A 21,830-nucleotide genomic window follows, 5' to 3' on the forward strand; every position below is an offset into this window, starting at 1 on the left:
GTTTTTTGTCAGATGATCCACTATGACTTCCTTTTGATCCTCTTATTGAAGTAGCCACTAGGTGCCTCTTCTTTCATTTTCTTTCTTTATAGCCATTATATCTGGAAAGAAGCTGGACAGATGTGTAAACCGATTTTCCTTTAAACATCCTTATCTGAGTCTCTTACCGGATAGTAGTGTTCTAGGACTTTGCCCTCTGTTGTATACAAGGTCTCTTTCCTAAAAAACATTATCAGGAAACCAAGTCACATTCTGTTCTTCCTAATATGGAAGATAATATTCAAAATATCCTTAATTTCTTGGATGCCAAGAGGGCAATCAAGATCTATTTATCTAGAACAAAGAGGTTCAGACTTTCAGAAAAACTTTTAATGTCTTCATTGGCTCAGAAGAGGGGGCTTCAAAGGTCTCTCTGGCAAGATTGAGATTATCTATCATCTCCAAAAATATATTCAACTAAAGAAACTTCTCCTCTATTTCCAGTAAGGGCCCATTCTGCCCGTTCATTTCTTCCTCATGGGTAGAAGGGGCTATGTCGCTCCTCAGGAAATTTGTCACACAGCCTCCTGATCTATGTTATCTTCCTTTGTTAAGCACTAGAGTCAACATCAAGGCTTCAGCCTTTGACAAAGAATCCAAAAAGATGGAGTGACTTCTGCTGGGTTTGTAAATTAAAGAATCTTTTTCTTTTTTTCTTTATGGAAGACTAAGGTGCCACCAGTTGACTTTTCACCACCGTACATATCAGGGCTTAACCTTTTCCAATCCACTGTCTGACGTCTGAAGACATTATGGTTTAAGGCTGTACAGCTCCATTGTTGGAAGATGTCCGTCGGGTTTCTCTTACTGTATATTGCCAGCCTCTCTGCTGTTGGAGCCTATCCAACGTGTTACCTCATGCAGTACTGGCTTTAGCCAGCATATAGCGCCGTTGTACAATGGCAGAAAAAGAGTAAGCCCCCTAGGAAAACCAGGATACAAATTGGATTGTAAAGGGTTAAAAGTGTAACTTGCAGAAAAACAAAATACATGGACTCAAGGCGCAACTCTTTTGACCAAGAAGATCATTAAGACAAGGAAGTTAACCAGATTCCTCGTTATTAGTTTACTAAAACAGCCAATGATGTGTTTTGGGGATGCAGCACCTTCTTGAGTAAGTGTGGAGGATGTCAGCAATGGAGTTCTTGCTGTGCCATGGGAAAGAATCCCTTATGTGCTGTCCTTGGATTCGAGGAAAGCAACATTTCACGTAAGACAAATTTTCTCTATACATCTATACAGTACACACACATATATACACCTGCATCTTTATATACTGCTACAAGACATAAAGTTCAGTCCAAAGGTATTTTCCAATGTTTCTAAAAATCCTCCTCTGCAGTATATCAAACTGACAGAGTATTGCATATCACATATTTTGGTGTAGGATGTTTATAAGTGTGTATGTAATCTATGGCGTTTTTTGTATAGAAATGTAAGAAGCAAGGACATTTCACTTTGAATATTTTAAGAGAAAGCTCTATCACATAATATTTTCACTCACACCATCCTAACCCTAGGTTGGCAAAACCACAAGACATGAGTAGTAAGATGAGGTCAAAGTGACGTTAGACCAGATGTACAGTAAAGAACAAGTAACTCATTGACTCAAGGGACTGCAAACTACAAAATGATCTATAAGCTTCATGAGTCTGGTCAATATTGATGTGGATTAAAACCTTGCAGTTAATTCTTTCCTTAAGTTCTTTTACATATTGGTGCAAACTTTAGTTTGTTGTTGGAATTTCCCCACCCACACTATGCTATACTAGATATTAATATATTTATCCCATTAAACAAACTGTACCCTTACTTTGTGTTTTTGAACTACAATGTAACTATATAACTTTGCTGATCCAACCTCAGAAAGATGGAAGGCTGAGTCAACCTTGAGCCGGCTACCTGATCCACATGGGGATTGAACTTGCAACCTTCAGGTCATGAGTGAGAGCTTAGGACTACATTTCTGCTGCTTCTGCGCCACATGAGACCATTTATAGTTATGTTCTATGTGTCTATCAGCTGCTCTACTTCTGCTATGCCAATAAATATTCTTGATCAACTAATTTCTTCTAGTCCACACTGTAAGCACGAGAATGAATTACTGACCCATAACAGCATATAAATTAGCTAAAGTTACATAATTACCACTTGTTTAAATTTTCATATTGTTTAAAACTTTTGTATGAGAACAGCCCTTGGCCGGACAAAATAATAGAGATTCAAAATACCAATGAAGGGAACTAACCCAGTGTGAGTGGTCAGACCTGGTAACCAGAATGATGGCTACTAGAGATGAGCGAACGTACTCGTCCGAGCTTGATACTCGTTCGAGTATTAGCGTGTTCGAGATGCTCGTTACTCGTAACGAGTACCACGCGATGTTCGGGTTACTTTCACTTTCATCTCTGAGACGTTAGCGCGCTTTTCTGGCCAATAGAAAGACAGGGAAGGCATTACAACTTCCCCCTGCGACGTTCAAGCCCTATACCACTCCCCTGCAGTGAGTGGCTGGGGAGATCAGGTGTCACCCGAGTATAAAAATCGGCCCCTCCCGCGGCTTGCCACAGATGTGCTCTGACATAGAGGAGGGAAAGTGGTATCTTGGTGGAGCTGCTATAGGGAGAGTGTTAGGAGTATTTTAGGCTTCAAGAACCCCAACGGTCCTTCTTAGGGCCACATCTAACCATGTGCAGTGCTGTGGAGGCTGCTTTGTGCAGTGTTGCACTTTTTTTTTTTTTGGTATATCGGCCGTGCAGACCATTGCGCCCTGCAGTAATACTTCAGGGACAGAAGTGCGTAGGCAGGGACAGAAGACATATTGATTGAATATAGGCAGTGGGCCTTTGCTAAAAAATTTGGGGCAAAAAATCTATTTGGCCTGCCTGTGACTGTGCTCAGTGTTCTGGGTCTGTCTGTGCTGGGTGTAGTTGTTCTACAAAATCATACGCAGCCAGCTAAGTGTTACAGCAGGCTTGCGACAAATTATTTCCTGGCTCTGTCTGAGCTGTAAAATCACTGCTGTATTGCAGTCCACAGAGCAACACTCTGCAGTTCTGTGACATACTCCAGGGACAGAAGTGCGTAGGCAGGGACAGAAGACATATTGATTGAATATAGGCAGTGGGCCTTTGCTAAAAAATTTGGGGCAAAAAATCTATTTGGCCTGCCTGTGACTGTGCTCAGTGTTCTGGGTCTGTCTGTGCTGGGTGTAGTAGTTCTACAAAATCATACGCAGCCAGCTAAGTGTTACAGCAGGCTTGCGCCAAATTATTTCCTGGCGTTCTGTAAGCGGAGTCAGCCTCCAACCACAGGCCAATAAGCGGCACATTTAATTACAGCGTTCTGTTTCTGCATTACTGGTAATACAGCATGCTGAGGGGTAGGGGTAGGCCTAGAGGACGTGGACGCGGCCGAGGACGCGGAGGCCCAAGTCAGGGTGTGGGCACAGGCCGAGCTCCTGATCCAGGTGTATCGCAGCCGACTGCTGCGGGATTAGGAGAGAGGCACGTTTCTGGCGTCCCCACATTCATCGCACAATTAATGGGTCCACGCGGTAGACCTTTATTAGAAAATGAGCAGTGTGAGCAGGTCCTGTCGTGGATGGCAGAAAGTGCTTCCAGCAATCTATCGTCCACCCACAGTTCTGCGCCGTCCACTGCTGCAACTCAGAATCCTCTGGCTGCTGCTCCTCCTTCCTCCCAGCCTCCTCACTCCATTACAATGACACATTCTGAGGAGCGGGCAGACTCCCAGGAACTGTTCTCGGGCCCCTGCTCAGATTGGGCAGCAGTGGTTCCTCTCCCACCAGAGGAGTTTATGGTGACTGATGCCCAACCATTGGAAAGCTCCCGGGGTCCGGGGGATGAGGCTGGGGACTTACGGCAACTGTCTCAAGACCTTTCAGTGGGTGAGGAGGCCGATAACGATGAGACACAGTTGTCTATCAGTGAGGTAGTAGTAAGGGCAGTAAGTCCGAGTGAGGAGCGCACAGAGGATTCAGAGGAAGAGCAGCAGGACAATGAGGTGACTGACCCCACCTGGTTTGCTACGCCTACTGAGGACAGGTCTTCAGAGGGGGAGGCAAGGGCAGCAGCAGGGCAGGTTGCAAGAGGCAGTGCGGTGTCCAGGGGTAGAGGCAGGGCCAGACCGAATAATCCACCAACTGTTTCCCAAAGCGCCCCCTCGCGCCATGCCACCCTGCAGAGGCCGAGGTGCTCAAAGGTCTGGCAGTTTTTCACTGAGAGTGCAGATGACCGATGAACAGTGGTGTGCAACCTTTGTCGCGCCAAGACCAGCCGGGGAGCCACCACCACAAGCCGCACCACCACCAGCATGCGCAGACATATGTTGGCCAAGCACCCTACAAGGTGGGACGAAGGCCGTTCACCGCCTCCGGTTTGCACCGCTGCCTCTCCCCCTGTGCCCCAACCTGCCACTGAGATCCAACCCCGCTCTGAGGACACAGGCACTACCGTCTCCTGGCCTGCACCCACACCCTCACCTCCGCTGTGCTCGGCCCCATCCAGCAATGTCTGTCAGCGCAGCGTCCAGCCGTCGCTAGCGCAAGTGTTTGAGCGCAAGCGCAAGTACGCCGCCACGCACCCGCATGCTCAAGCGTTAAACGTGCACATAGCCAAATTTATCAGCCTGGAGATGCTGCCGTATAGGGTTGTGGAAACGGAGTCCTTCAAAAGTAGGATGGTGGCGGCGGCCCCGCGCTACTCAGTTCCCAGTCGCCACTACTTTTCCCGATATGCCGTCCCAGCCTTGCACGACCACGTCTCCCGCAACATTGTACGCGCCCTCACCAATGCGGTTACTGCCAAGGTCCACTTAACAACGGACACGTGGACAAGCACAGGCGGGCAGGGCCACTATATCTCCCTGACGGCACATTGGGTGAATTTAGTGGAGGCTGGGACAGAGTCAGAGCCTGGGACCGCTCACGTCCTACCCACCCCCAGAATTGCGGGCCCCAGCTCGGTGGTGGTATCTGCGGCAGTGTATGCTTCCTCCACTAAACCACCCTCCTCCTCCTCCTCCAACGCAACCTCTGTCTCGCAATCAAGATGTGTCAGCAGCAGCAGCACGTCGCCAGCAGTCGGTGTCGCGCGGCGTGGCCATGCTGAAACTACTCAGCTTAGGAGATAAGAGGCACACGGCCCACGAACTGCTGCAGGGTCTGACAGAGCAGACCAACTGCTGGCTTGCGCCACTGAGCCTCCAAACGGGCATGGTCGTGTGTGACAACGGCCGTAACCTGGTGGCGGCTCTGCAGCTTGGCAGCCTCACGCACGTGCCATGCCTGGCCCACGTCTTTAATTTGGTGGTTCAGCACTTTCTGAAAAGCTACCCACGCTTGTTAGACCTGCTCGGAAAGGTGCGCCGGCTCGGCGCACATTTCCGCAAGTCCCACACGGACGCTGCCACCCTGCGCACCCTGCAACATCGGTTTCATCTGCCAGTGCACCGACTGCTGTGCGACGTGCCCACACGGTGGAACTCTACGCTCCACATGTTGGCCAGGCTCTATGAGCAGCGTAGAGCTATAGTAGAATACCAACTCCAACATGGGCGGCGCAGTGGGAGTCAGCCTCCTCAATTCTTTTCAGAAGAGTGGACCTGGTTGGCAGACATCTGCCAGGTCCATGGAAAGTTTGAGAAGTCTAGCCCAGGTGGTGAGCGGCGATGCTGCAATCATTAGCATCACCATTCCTCTGCTATGCCTCTTGATAAGTTCCCTGCAAAGCATAAAGGCAGACGCTTTGCGCTCGGAAATGGAGCCAGGAGAAGACAGTATGTCGCTGGATAGTCAGAGCACCCTCATGTCTATATCTCAGCGCGTTGAGGGGGAGGAGGAGGGGGAGGGGCATGAGGAGGAGGGGGAAGAGACAGCTTGGCCCACTGCTGATGGTACCCATGCTGTTTTCCTGTCATCCTTTCAGCGTGTATGGCCTGAGGAGGAGGAAGAGGAGGAGGAGGATCCTGAAAGTGATCTTCCTAGTGAGGACAGCCATGTGTTGCGTACAGGTACCCTGGCACACATGGCGGACTTCATGTTAGGATGCCTTTCTCGTGACCCTCGCGTTACACGCATTCTGGCCACTACGGATTACTGGGTGTACACACTGCTCGACCCACGGTATAAGGAGAACCTTGCGACTCTCATACCCGAAGAGGAAAGGGGTTCGAGAGTGATGCTATACCACAGGACCCTGGCGGACAAACTGATGGTAAAATTCCCATCCGACAGCGCTAGTGGCAGAAGGCGCAGTTCCGAGGGCCAGGTAGCAGGGGAGGCGCGGAGATGAGGCAGCATGTACAGCGCAGGCAGGGAAACACTCTCCAAGGCCTTTGCCAGCTTTATGGCTCCCCAGCAAGACTGTGTCACCGCTCCCCAATCAAGGCTGAGTCGGCGGGAGCACTGTAAAAGGATGGTGAGGGAGTACGTAGCCGATCGCACGACCGTCCTCCGTGACGCCTCTGCCACCTACAACTACTGGGTGTCGAAGCTGGACACGTGGCCTGAACTCGCACTGTATGCCCTGGAGGTGCTTGCTTGTTCTGCGGCTAGCGTCTTGTCGGAGAGGGTGTTTAGTGCGGCTGGGGGAATCATCACGGATAAGCGTACCCGCCTGTCAACTGACAGTGCCGACAGGCTTACACTCATCAAGATGAACAAAGCCTGGATTTCCCCAGACTTCTCTTCTCCACCAGCGGACAGCAGCGGTACCTAAACAATACGTAAGCTGCACCCGCGGATGGAAGCATCGTTCTCTATCACCATCAAAAACGGGGACGTTTTAGCTTCATCAATCTGTGTATTATATTCATCCTCCTCCTCCTGCTCCTCCTCCTGAAACCTGACGTAATCACGCCGAACGGGCAATTTTTCTTAGGCCCACAAGGCTCAGTCATATGACTTTAGTAAACAATGTTTATATGTTTCAATTCTCATTAAAGCGTTGAAACTTGCACCTGAACCAATTTTTATTTTAACTGGGCTGCCTACAGGCCTAGTTACAAATTAAGTCACATTAGCCAAAGCGATTAATGGGTTTCACCTGCCCTCCTGGTTGGGCATGGGCAATTTTTCTGAGGTACATTAGTACTGTTGGTACACCAATTTTTTTGGGCCCTCGCCTACAGTGTAATCCTAGTAATTTTTATGGGCTTCGCCTGCACTTATGGTACAGCAAGGTGTGTGGGGTTGGCCTACACTTTTGCTACATAAACATATTACCAGTCTGACTGGGGCATGCACTGTGGGCCGAAGCACACCTGTATTGTATGTGACGTTAGCTCTGCTGAGCAGGGCACTGCAATAGGATATATTTATGTACCACCGGTGGGTTCCAGGGAGCCACCCATGCTGTGGGTCCACAGGGACTTCACATTAGGGATTTGTACCTGCCAGTGTCAATGTATTAAAAACCCCGGTCAGACTGGGGCATGCAGTGTGGGCCAAAGACCACCTGCATTTAATCGGACGTTACCTCAGCTGTGATGGGCAATGCAATGGGATTTATTTATGTACCGCCGGTGGGTTCCAGGGAGCCACCCATGCTGTCGGTCCACACGGAGTTGTAACTGCATGTGTCCACTTCTAAAGAATCCCAGTCTGACTGGGGCATGCAGTGTGGGCCGAAGCCCACCTGCATCAAACCTGACGTTACCTCAGCTGTGATGGGCAATGCAATGGGATATATTTATGTACCGCCGGTGTCTTCCTGGGAACCACCCATGCTGTGGGTCCACAGGGACTTCACATTAGGGATTTGTACCTGCCTGTGTCTATGTATTAAAAACCCCGGTCAGACTGGGGCATGCAGTGTGGGCCGAAGCCCACTTGCATTAAACCTGACGTTGCCTCAGCTGTGCTGGGCACTGCAATGGGATACATTTATGTACAGCCGGTGGGTTCCAGGGAGCCACCCATGCTGTGGGTGCACACGGAATTCCCATCGCGGAGTTGTACCTGCCTGTGACTATTTATAAAAAACCCCGGTCTGACTGGGGCATGCAGACACCTTGACAGAATGAATAGTGTGTGGCACATAGGTTCCCTATTGCTATGCCCACGTTTGCAGCTCCTGATGGAGGTGGCACAGGATTGGATTTCTCATTGCTTCTGTACAGCATTATGGGCTATCGCCCCGCCCCTTTTAAAGAGGGTCGCTGCCTGGCCGTGCCAACCCTCTGCAGTGTGTGCCTGCGGTTCCTCCTCATGGCAGACGCACTTATAAATAGACATGAGGGTGGTGTGGCTATGTGGGCAGCGTGTGGCATGAGGGCAGCTGAAGGCTGCGCAGGGACACTTTGGTGTGCGCTGTGGACACTGGGTCTTGCGGGGGGGTTGGGCAGCATGTAACCCAGGAGAAGTGGCAGCGGAGTGTCATGCAGGCAGTGATTGTGCTTTGTTGGAGGTAGTGTGGTGCTTAGCTAAGGTATGCCTTGCTAATGAGGGTTTTTCAGAAGTAAAAATTGTTGGGGGGGGGCACTCTTGCCGCTATTGTGGCTGAATAGTGGGACCTGGGAACTTGAGATGCAGCCCAACATGTAGCCCCTTGCCTGCCCTATCCGTTTCTTTGTCGTTCCCATCACTTTCTTGAATTGCCCAAATTTTCACAAAGGAAAACCTTAGCGAGCATCGGCGATATATAAAAATGCTCGGGTCGCCCATTGACTTCAATGGGGTTCGTTAGTGGAAACGAACCCTCGAGCATCGCGAAAAGTTCGTCTCGAGTAACGAGCACCCGAGCATTTTGGTGCTCGCTCATCTCTAATGTTTAATTAATAAAAAAAAATTGTGTGCTATTCATTCTGTTAAACTAAACCAAGTCAACCATTCTTCATGTTCTAGCATAATTTAATGCCCCAATGGTTTCATTTAACTAAAGACTTAGTATAGATTTACTTATTGATATGCCATAGATTTTTTCAGTCTCCATTGACTTCCATGAGTTAATGTGGCACATTCTTCCCAAGAATGCCTCCATTACCATATTAACTTATATCCCTTATAGAGAAGCCGACTCTCATTTGAATGAGTGAACAAGTGAGCCGTCTCCCCGCTAACATGCCAAGGTTAATACCAGGAGGTCAGGGTACAATGAAGCCAAAGGGTTAATCACAAATAGAATCAAGGAAACAGCAGGGCCAGATACTAGGATTACTACAGAAACCAGGGTAGTAGGCAAACTGGTAGGCAGACAAGTTGGGGTCAAAACCGGGAATCAGAAAGATAGGGTAATCCAGGATGACAGTCCGGTACGGGTCCAGCCACATTGTCTTCTGCACCTTCCATTTCCCATACAGAGTGCAACAGAGTATGATGCTCCAAAGTTGGGGCTGGAGACCGGTGGTCAGGTTGGGACACACTACAGCACTTTGTACGTGGAATGGCTGGTGCACAAGATAAATTGTCTGGGTCCTGAATTAGGTCAGAAGCACAGGAGACAGACAATATTACAAAGTTAGCACAGCAAGTATATAGATTCAGTGATTGGCACAAATGATCTATAGAGAGAAGGTCAACAGAGCACCTAGAACTCCCGTAGGCCATTAGAGAGTGAAACAGATTAGTTTGCAGATCTTTCAATCAAACTCAGTCAGCAGACTCAGAACATATCTAAGCTCATCTTAAAGGGATTCACACACAAACACCTGGGTGCACTATGCTGAACTGTATGGATGGATGGATGTGTGCTTTGCCCACGTGTCACTCAACAGGTTCTCTGGTGCCACCATTGTCAAGATGGCAGCACATGACTCCACAGACAGGCACAAGACCATGGAAAGGTACGTAGTACCAGGGTTGTAACTATAGGGGATGCAGGGGATGCGGTTGAACCCAGGCCCACAAACCTTTAGGGCCCACAAGGCTTCTCTTCTTGAAAAAAAACATTATAGTTGGGGGACCTGTTACAAATTTTGCATTGGGACCGAGAAGCTTCAAGTTACGCCTCTAGTAAGTACATTACACTTTTTTTTTGTAAAAGACAAAATTTTATTTCACCCGAAGAACAGTTTTGTGGAGTACCTTAAAACTGCCCCATAAAATGATTATTCATTTAAGATGGAGAAAAATTCACGAATGGTATAGTGTAAGTGAATGAAAAGTAAGTAACAGATCCTATCAATGAAATGTGATGGACTGTATAATTAGTTTAGGGCAGATTGAGTTGTTAAAAAATCTGAAACATCTAAACATTGAATTCCAAAGAGAGTTGTAGTGTTGGCAACACAATAGAAACTGGAATGTGAGAGTATGCAGAAATGTTGTACATTAATTTAGTCCATGTTCTTATGATTATGAGATAATTAAATACACTTGTAGCATTGACATTTTTTGTTATTGAGTTTCCAGTTAACTCCCAAGGGTGATGAATCTGTTGGGAAGTTAAGAATCTTGTGTTGAAGGCAAAAAGAGGATCAAACAAATTTACCCAGATAACATTATGAAATCTTAAGTAAAACATTTAATTGTGCTCTGATTTTTTGCAAACACATTTGAGGACATTTGTCATTTTAATTGTGCAAACAGAAATGGCATCCTCCAAGAGGAATATTTGCAGAAATGCACCATTGCTACAATGTTGCATGATGCATCCTTTATAAATGAGTTGTCCTCACAGATGTAAACTTGATTTAAGGTGTAGGTGGGATGTTTGGGCCAGAAATTGGATGTGGGGGGGAAGGGATGAAGGGGAGGTTAGAATCTCGTTTAATCCCAAGACAGCGGCTTTGATTTTCTCCACAGCCGTTCAGCACACCAAGAGCATTGCTGGATGAAGCACGTTTGGGGCATGAGCCACAGCTGTCATGGTCTACGGTGGATGGCTCGTATCACGTTGGTTGTCGCTTCATCCAGGGCACATCTGAGGGTGGTGGAGTAGTGTTCGGCAGCCAGGTTGGGGCATGAGAGTAGAGAGATGGGGGATAGGGAGGACTGTAAGGTCATGGCGAACTGTTGGAGGTGGACAGTCTGGAGGTTTCTAGATGTGCTATAGGTGGAAGGGTCAGGGGAGATGCTAGGTGGAGGGGAAGTTTGCGAAAATTAGGTCGAGAGTGTTGTCGTCTCTATGAATGGGGTACTCTGAGAGTTGGGATAGGCCAAGAAAGGAGGTGAGCATTAAAAGCTGGGAGGCAGGTGGGAAGATGGGGTCATTAGTGCTTCAGGCTTTTCCTGTGCGGCCATTCGTGGTTAGGATCACAGCACAGAGGTACTTTGCTGAGTTACACCCACTCGTCTACCACACGGTGTGTTTATAGTCTAAATCTAGTCTGCCAATAATTGTCTGCCAGAGTGTCTGTGGAGTGACCCCTACCTCCTTCCTCCTCTGGAGTGTCCCCAATCCACGACTGGTGACATACAGTTAACGAGGACTGTAGGGCCGTATTCATCCTGTGTATCTTCCCTACCTCTGAGCTGTAGCCTGTTAACGTTTCAAAGTGAATTGTACCTGCATCACCTGTTGTAAAAGTTTATTATTCAAGTAAAAGTTATACTGGGCCCTAACTGTTCCTGAAGACCCGAGGTACTATACACAAGTCTCTGTGTTATTTTCTCCGCTGCATAGAATACCGGTGTGTGGGAACGGTGGCGTCATGAGTGATTAGTACTACTACTCCCCCATTCCCGTTTATTGGCATTCCCTATCATAGGGGTGTCGAAGCTGGCCTGCGATCTTGTTCTGGCCTTGGCTATGTGTCATCCCTCTGGGACCAGAGCCTGGTAAGTACCACCGTTACACGTTAGCACGTATCCCTCGCAGCTCTTCACATTAGCCAGGTGCCCAGGGTGCAATAGTAAGTGGGGGAGCCAGGTGGTGAAGTGATCTAGGAACAAGCGGGTGGGACCCGAAGGTTGGTTGATAACTGCAATGCGCAGGGACAGTGGGCAGGAGAGTCGTAGGGTGTGGACTTCGTATGACGGTTAGGTGAGCGAGGGAACCAGGAGAATGACCTGGAAGGGGCAATTCGACAAGAGAACGCCTACTCCTCCACCGCGTCGGTCATCCAATCCTGGGGTACAGGAAGGCTTAGAGGGTGTTTTGATATGATTATGGGGATTTGGTAGGGAGCAGTATGGGGTGGGCCTGGGTTGAGGGAGATGTCCCCCACAGCCAGAAGTAATAGAGTAGCGAGGGTGAGCAGGTGATTAGAAGATTTATGAGGGTAGCTATGGTACCTCTTGGCGGTGTGAGGAGGATGGAGGCATTTGAGGAAGGTGAGGAGTGTGTGTGAGCTATGCATGGGTGAGGAGAGGGAGGGGGATGGTGGCTGATGTGGATTGAGTGCGTTAGAGGTTGACATTGGAAGAAAGTGTTAAGGCTGGCAGTGAGGATGGTGATGGAGTCTATAGCAGGGATGAGGTTGTTAATTTGCAGGGTGGTAGTGTTTGTGGAGTCTACCTGTTTTTTGCCCCGTTAAGTGGCCATGTCTAGATGCGCAGCTCACCCAATTGAACAGTTAAGCAGGTGAGGTAGGGTGTATGTGGAGGATATTATACATGTGATGAGGCGAGGGAGGGTGGGAGCGGTCAATGCAGAGAATGGGGCAAAACATAAGCATGAGTGAAGCAGTGGAGTAGAGATGCAGTCTTTGCAGATGATACATAAGCAAAAGCAGAAGAGTGTAGATGCCGTCTTTGCAGGTTGATAAGATGAGTATGATGAATGACAAGGGGAATGAAGCAGCCATTTCGGGAGATGAGGCGAGTGGGGTAGGATGGAGCAGGGAAGCAGCCTTTGGTGGCTCCTACCCTGTCATCAGCCTCAGTAGAAGTTCATCGTGATGGAGTCCTTGGTAAGGCTACAGTGCCATTCAAGTGGCTGGCAGATCAGCAGAGCCAGTGTTGTCTCTTCTCCTGGTGGTCAGGGGGACCCCTGTGGCGAGCAGGTGATGGTGGAGGTGACTGGAGGTGTCTGCAGGGCTTCTGCCAGTTGGAGGGGTACCAGAGCCAGGGCATGGGGGTCAGGTCAGCATTGGCAGGGCGCAGGTCAGGATCATGGAGCTAATGGGCCCTCATCTGTAGGGGCTGTGACGTCCAGTGTCGGTGTGGACCATGTAGTCCAACTGATGGAGGTTCCTGCTGCTATGTGTGACGCTGCAGGTCTGGAGAGTAAATGATGAGGAAGGGAGGGGGGTTGAAGCAAGGAACTTGACCCCTCAGCACTGGGGTACTCAGTAGCAGTGCGCTGGCAATCCTACACTGCTCCTAAATCCCCTCTCCTTCTGTGTACCCTCTCTCTCTTCCCTCCAGTCCCCCACAGCTATGGGGGGAGATCAGTGATGGCTCTCTTCCCCATTCCCCTGCTGCAGGATGGCCATTGTCGGGGGATGGGAGCTGCAGAGAGCACTGGCGAAAAGAGGGGTCTGAAAGCCCAGGGACCTGGGGGATACTGGCCCTGCTGCCCAGGGAGGTCGGGCCAGTGTGAGCCGCCGGGCTGGAGTCCGTTAGGCCATGGGACGGTCTGGGACTGCTGCTGGTGACAGTGAAACTCACCCAGCCACGAGGTGATGGAGGTGGAGATGTGTAGCGTGTCTCTCACTTGGAGGGGCCTTTGGTTCCGCTCTTGCGACCGATCGTTGGGTGGGAGGATTTTGAATGGGCTCTTTCCAAGTGCTGGCGCTCAGTATGCGAGCCTGGGGATGTTGCAGCCTAGTAGGCCTGCTAGGCTGCGACGGCTCCCTGCTCTGGTGAGGCCTTGAAGGGTCTCTGGCTGCACCTCCGGAGCTAGGGAGAACTGTACTGGGTCTCGGCAGCAGCTCTATCCATGCAGAGACCTCCTCTGGATCGCTGAAAGGTTCCGCCCGGCACACAAGGCTGGTGATGTTCAGGCCCAGTAGGTCTGGTAGGCCGCAGCGGCTCTCAAGCTCCGATGAGGCCTTAAAAGGTCTCTAACTGCTCCTCTTGCGTAAAGGAGAGTTTTGTCAGGCCTTTCACTGACCCAAGTGAACAGTTTAGGAGGAGAAAGGAGAAAAAGTGCCTAATATTTTTTCTGAAGAGCAATTAGTATAGAATGTGTTCTTTTCCATTTGGTTTTTTTTTTTCGTTTCGTTGCGATTTTTCACTTAGGAGCTGTCAGTTGCATATGTCTCCTTTTTTTTCTCTTAATGCACCCATGTTTGTCAATGGAGGGCTGTAAAAATGCAACGCCTCAAGGTGTGATATGCCCCGAAATTAACACGCGAAAAATGCCGCGAAAAAGGCGCGAAAAACGTGTGGAAAACGCGCGAAAAACGCTGCGTTTTTCACGCACGAAAATCGGCAACGCCAGTGGGTAGGCACCCTAATACTCGAACGAGCATCAAGCTCGGACGAGTAGCCTCGCTCATCTCTAGTGACTATTTATCAATTTCTTAACCATCCTTCCCTATAGCTATATGCTCAGTGATCCAGCCAATTATATGTTGGATACTACTTACCTTCTGTTTCACTGTTTACCCTCGGAAGGATACAGACCCCGATGTGGTGGGACCCTCGTATGAAGAGTGTGTGTCTTCTATGTCCTTTATGTTTTCTGTCTGTTAGTCTATAGCTCAATTCGATTTTAATTATACGAATAAAAGTTCATTTTTGGGTACTTTTTCTGTGAATGCAGCATTCAGGAGACAATGATACGGCTCTTAGGACATTCCCACCTCAGATGCCCCCAATCTTTATTTTGTGGAACACTGGTTTGCAATTATTTACACAAAACTGTTTTTCCTTACATTATATTTTACATTATATGAGCAAAACTTAATCCAACTATTCTAAAGAACATTTTGGCATTACCTTGTTTAAAAAGGCTGCTTAGCTTAAGGGCTCTTCCACACAACAAAGCGGTGTGCACAGAGCCGGTACCACGATGCATGAAGGGTATATGGCCCTCTAGTAACTTATATTGTGGAGCGTGGTAGCAGAGTGCCCACAGTTTTCTTTAGCTCACACATGTGAATCACAAGGCTTGTAGGCCAGATCTGTCCAGCCACCTCATTTTAGGTGGCCAATTGGCTATGCAGCTACATAACAGGTATTCCACTCACCCAACCTGAAGTTTAGGTCTGGCGGCAGTGCGGAGTCTGTGACTGGTGAACTCTTTCCCCGCGCACTATTACTGGGACCACTGTAGGGACAGTTTTAAGGACTGTGGACGTGGAACCACCGTGTCAACCTACCGGGTAAGTGATGATCCAATCCAGCATGGTTGACAGCCGACCCCCAGTGTCTGAGGTAAGATACCGGATGTACAAACCCTGTATGCAGATAGAAACTAGGGAAGGTATCTTGCCCTGAACTAATAACCAGAAGGGGAGACCCCTGCTATCAGCGGAGCACTCATCACAATGAGGACAACCTCATGGTCTTCTTCTGGACGCTGACTAACCCTGGCAGGACAGAATACCTATGAAATAAACGACAGAACAATACTGGGATGCAAAGGAACAAAGGAGGTACAAACTGATAGGGATGAACAGAGAGGCAGACTCACGAGAGTGACAGACAGCTGGACACACAAACAGAGAACACAGACCACGAGCAGAAAACAAGGAAGCAAGGTAACTGCCGAAGCAGCGGCTGAACATAAACTGAAGGGAAGAAAAGTCACATCAATACTGCAGCAAAATCTGAAAGGCCCAGAGCAGCTATATAGAGCGGCGATTAGAAAAGGTGCATCAGCTGAGCAGAAGACCCAGAAACCACTAACCCTAGGAGTGCTGAATGAGATTAAATAAAAGCTCAGGGAAAACGGGATGCCGCCCATTTTTGCCAGACACAGAAGCAGAAGATTGTGTCTGAACAGTGCACCTAAGAACAGTATTACCACTGCAGAGGCCACTGTTACTGCTGGGGACACTATGGGGGGGGGGGGGGTCACTATTACTACTGGGAGTACTGCAGAGGCCACTGTTACTACTGGGGACACTATGGGGGTCACTATTACTACTGGTACCACTGCAGAGGCCACTGTTACTGCTGGGGACACTATGGGGGGTGGGGGGGGGGGTCACTATTACTACTGGGACTACTGCAGAGGCCACTGTTACTACTGGGGACACTATGGGGGTCACTATTACTACTGGGACCACTGAAGAGGCCACTGTTACTACTGGGGACACTATGGGGGTCACTATAACTACTGGGACCACTGCAGAGGTCACTGTTACTACTGGGGACACTATAGGGGTCACTATTACTACTGGTACCAGTAGATTTTTAGCCCACATGTGCGATCCAGGATAAAATGACATTGGCGAATATTTAATTACCTGTGGATGCCCAATTATTGTCTAAGGGCATATTGAACTGCGGATCGTCTGTGCAGGTGACCAGCGGGGATTCCGCCATTCAATTTTGGCCATGGACATGAGGCCTTATGTACCTTTACACGGGGTGATTATCACCTGAATTATTGCTGGAAACAGTGAATTTGAGCAATAGTCATCCCGTATATCACTGGTGGGCACCAACAGACAAATCACTCACTTGTCGGAGTCACTTGTTTTTTTAGCAGAGCCAAAAACCAAGTAACTGTCGGCCGCAGAAACAAGAGTCACTCGATCTTTGGGCGACTCCTGTTTACAGTGAATGATGGCCAGAACGATCCCTGGAAGATGCCGCCTCCATTCACTTAAACCACTATCGCTCCTGTGTAAAGTCCAGCAGTAATAGTTGCCGGTACAGCTGTCATTTCTAACGCAGATGTGAATAGAGCCTAAGAGCAGCTTCACCCGACCGTGTTTGTGCACAAAACACAGATAATAGGACCGACTGATTGCAATGGGTTCCTTCTCATGACTATGTTTTTTGCGCACATTTTGCGTGTGAGGAAAATAATAGGACCTGCTCGATCTTTCTACGTTTTGTGTAGGAAATGCCCGATAGAATACAAAAGTCCCTGGGGATGCGTGAAACACTGCGCAAAAACACAAAAATGCATGTGAACAGGCTCTGTGTGCACATAAAGTGCAGCACTATGCGCAGACATGCCCACCAATGTTCATGTGCTAATACGTAGCGCTGCTGTGAGCCTTATTGCACATACAGTCATGTGGAGCCGTCATAATACTTCTATTTTTGAAAGCATTCTTACATTACAGCATTTTTTTCGCACCTGCCTAAAACTTTTGCACAGTGCCCTCCATACAGTACCGCATTCATTCTCACCCACATGCCTAACACGTGAATGCCAAATTGCAGGATATTTTTGTCCCTATCCACCTTAAAAAGTTCTCAAAATTGACTATAAATGCCCTTAAATCTGCATAAGCCCCGCCTCCTTGTGCTCCTGTTTGCCAAAGGGCGCATGTTCATAGTCATGTTCTCATGGTGTATTACATGTGTAATGCACGGCCGCGTGACACACGGTGAATGGAGTCAATTAAAGTAAATGGACTTTTATTGATCCATGCACAGGTGCGTGTAGATACATGTGAGAAAAAAATCGCAGCATGCTCTATTTCTCAGCATACCATGCAGCGTGATCCAGAAACTTTTCTATGTGCAACGTTTGCAGCGCTGTTCATAAGCAATACATGGCATACCGTTGGTGATTCATATGCAACTCACTATAAAACAAAGCGGTAACAGCTTGCATGAGATATACAGGTATGCGCAGTTTACTCGCCGCCACACATGGTCTTTACTGGCATCACACAGACTGATAAAAAAGCTCTATTCCAAATGAAGTAGTTCTTCCTCAGACTGGAAAATAACCCACGTCAGCTTATCTCTGAGGTTCTCCTGAGATAGACCTGCTCCGGCCCGGATGAAAGAAGTGGGGGCTTCTAAATAAAATGGTTTTGCTACATCTGGTCGATGGAGAACGTGCAGTGGCAAAAACTTGCTTGAGTTGGTAGAAGACTGTGTCTGCTTCTGGAAACCAGTTTTTAGCATTCATGCCCTTATTGGTAAGCACAGAAATTAGAGCAACAAGATAGAAAAGTGTGGGAAGACTTGGTGATAGTAGCCAATCCTAGAAAATGTTGAATTGCTCTGCAGCTTTGGCCAGTTATGAACTGCAGACGGCTTCTCTGGATCTAATTGTAAGCTGATAGCGGATATGATGTAGCCTAGGAAGGACAGGCTGGTGTGCTTGAAGATACACTTTTCTAGTTTAGCGTTTGGTCCATTAGCACAGAGATGCTGAAGAAGAGTTTTTACTTGTTTATGATGTGTAAATAGATAGATAGCTATACAGGAGTACAACAGGTCCTGGAATATATCATTTGCAAATTCTTGAAGCATGGCAGATGCATTGGAGAATCTGAAGGACATAACAACGTGCTCATAGTACTGAATGTGGTCTCCCATTCATTATATTGCCAAATCCAGATCCAGTGGTAAGCAAGCTGCAAGCCATGTGTCATGAAAATTTGGGATCCATGAATCCTACCAGATAATTCTGTAAACATGGGCAGCGGATAATTATTCTTGACTGTCACCATCCTCCTCAACGAAGAACTCGCTCCAGCAGGAGTCACAGGCTTTTGGATAAAGCTCTTCTCCAGGTTCACTTTGATGTAGGCTGACATGGCCTCCCTTTATAGTGCTGACAAGAGCTACATTCAGCTTCCTGATGGAACTACACCACAGAGCACATTTATAGAGTAGAAGTATGACTGCTGCGGAGGCGAAATTTCGGCCTAATTCTTACTAAAAGAAGCATATGGAGATGGCAGACAGAACACCTCCGCTGGATATTCTGAATTAGTGAAAGATGAGTCCGACAATGTGTATAACAGTACATATTCCAGCAAAGAATTTGTCCTGTGCCACAACTGATGACTGGAGTATGCAGGTGAAGCCATGGGAGACCAAGTAGAAGCATAGTAAAAGACCAATGCATAGGCATTCTCTATGGGGGAAGGGTGTCTTAAATAGACTAGAACTTATCTGTATTGGCTGGGGACTGGAAAGCTGGGAGCACACATTGGCCCTTTAAGAGGTGGGCCAAGCACATGCACCCATTGGGCAGTAGTGATAGCTAGAATGCAGGGAGAAAGGACACAGGAGACATGAGGGACACAGTTTTGGGCATGACTGATGGCGGGGGGAGGTAAGAGATATTGAGAAAAAAAGCACTATTTCTCTACAGGTGTGAAGTCAGATTAACTGTAATGAAATCACTTTGATCTATGTAGAGTTGATATCTAACTATTATTTGGTGACTGTATTACTTAATACTATACTATCATACATCACATTCAGCCAGTGTAACTACATTTCATTTTTTTCTTTCCCCAGTTTCCATCTCGGGGTTCTGTTTAAAATGGCGAAAACAGCATATTGATGAAACCCTAGACTTTACTGCGTAATGGAGACCGCTTTAATCGACTTCACAAGGTTTCTGTCAATTTCCAGCATATTAGAATGGAAAAGTGTAATCAACTTTTGGCATTTTTGATGTAACTCCAAGACAAAAACTGAGGATGGAGTCAAAAACAAAATATGAAAGTAGTAGAAACCTGCTCTTAACCTGGATGATGACAGGTTCACAGTGATATGCTTAAATATTGTGGGACATTCAGCACAACATGGTCCAAATAAGTCATCACAAGCCACCTGCAGTCTTGCACAGTAAACTTCTATTGACTTCAGCTCCATCTACACACTGTTCATGCGCTGGAGGTGGCATGTAATGATGTACCTGTAAGGAGTTTAACTTTTTGTGACGTACTTGTCTATGCGTGGATAGACTTATATATGTCCGAGGACCTTCAGAGAGAGAGGTCACATGACTCTGTTTACTCTGATTTTTATACTGTGAATTGAAAGGTCCTTTAATTCCACTTCTAGATGACATCACCACTGGGAAGCAGAACTGAGAGAGTGAGAAGGCTAAGCCAACCCCTCCTGAACTGGCCCAAAGTTTCTTGGCACAGAAGATGCAATATAAATGAAGACAACTGAGTCACAGTCTCAAAGTGTGATGCAGCAGCAGTATGGAGAGGAACCATTTAAAGTGGCATAGGCCGTTTCCCAGCAGCAGCACCACACAGCTGTGTCCTCCAGCAGGAGGACAGTGTGTGTAATGCAGCAAGAACAGAGCAGAGGAGACTCTTAAAGTGGTGGAGGCTGCCAGGAAGTAGAGGAGAGGCCAGGAGACCACACTGCAGAGGAGCTATAGCAACTATGTTTCCATGCCAGAGATAGACTGATAAAAGGCAGCTACAGAAGGTGGAAGAGCAGTCAGATCACCGGGGTGAAGGACCCCACAGCATATTGGAGGAGAAGCGTCTCCCTCCATGTTGTTACCCAACGCCGAGGCTAAAGTATTGAAATGTTTTGCACAGCATCTGAAAATGAGAATCATCAACAGGATCTGAGTGCAAGGGAGCAGACCTCATTATTTGGGGTTCGTAGGACATCTATATGAGAGACCACAGACTTTTATGACTACCTCAATTCTAACCCAATGCAATTGGTTATATAGACATTTATGTAGCTAAAACAATAGCAGTAGTAGCATATGGTGTAAAAAAGTGGGGGGAGAATCCATCAAAAAATCATTACATATGTAATATTATAACACGGAAATGATATGAACATTAAAAAACCTGGCTGGAAATAACAGAACAATAGTATAGATGGGATTGAAAAAAAACAATCAATATGCTCAGAAAGTGCCCTTCTCTGTGGTATTATTGTACCTTGACGCCACCGGAAGCTGGGAGTTTGACAGGGGGAATGCCCCTCTCACAAACACAGCCCTCGATAGGGTCAAGGCTGCAAGGTCCTAGCAGCAGCGTGTGCAGTGATTACTGCGTGCCCTGCTGCCTTTGGTTGACAGTTACTTCTGTTCTTAGCCTTACATTACGAGCTGTAAATGCTGCCATGTTACCTCTGTAACATGGCAACATTAACATCTAATAAGTTAGGCTAAGAACAGAAGTAACCATCAGCCAAAGGCAGCAGGGCACACAGTAATCACTGCACACGGTGTGGTGAGCACAGTGAGCCACCGGCCGTCCCCGGCTCCCGGCAGGCAGCTGCTGCAGCCCCTGTGATCCCTGAATGGGTCATCCCCAGCTCACCCCGATGTTGCCTTTGGTCGGTCTTCTGTTCCTCGCTGCCTCACTGTTGGTCCCAGCATGTACCACAACCTCTCTGCTCCCTGAGCGCCGCTCCCTTGCTCAGCACTACCAATCTTGAAGCTGCCCATGTCTGTACTCCGGCGCTGGGACAGGCGGCCGGCCACCGCATCCTCTGTGCTATGTCCCGGCTGTCAGCTGCATTCCGGCCACCGCCTCTAAAATAATAATAGCAGCTAATGCTGTGGCACAAACTATACGCATACTATATGGAAACTCTCTGTTTTATTTTATATACCGTATCTATAAGACGCACTTTTTCCCCCTCAGTCCTTGTGCCTTATTGCTGGAATGCAGGTCAGCAGTAGGGCAGGTGAGCAGTTCTCTTTCTCCACTGCACTACCGCCTGTACATACCACTGATTGGTGGTGAGCGCCATCAGGAAGAGGCATTTTCCAGTAGGATAATGATTGGCCGCACACAGAAGGGGGTCACAGGAAGCCTCCAAAACATTGTCACACTTTTCTGGCTGCATGTTGGCCAGATTTATTGCTAAAAGAACATGTATAGGACCATCCGGGATGCCAACTTCTAGCTGTTGTATCCAAGCTAATAGCGGTACAACAGGGTACTACATCCCCCATGCCTACCCGCATCTAAGGTTAGGACATCAACACAAAAATATCGATAGTCGATAGTATTGACTATCGCTGAACAAACTATCGATTATTGTAAAATATCGATGGAAAACTATCGATATATCA

The sequence above is a fragment of the Eleutherodactylus coqui genome, chromosome 12, assembly GCF_035609145.1.
Source record: "Eleutherodactylus coqui strain aEleCoq1 chromosome 12, aEleCoq1.hap1, whole genome shotgun sequence".
In the NCBI taxonomy this organism is placed as follows: Eukaryota; Metazoa; Chordata; class Amphibia; order Anura; family Eleutherodactylidae; genus Eleutherodactylus; species Eleutherodactylus coqui.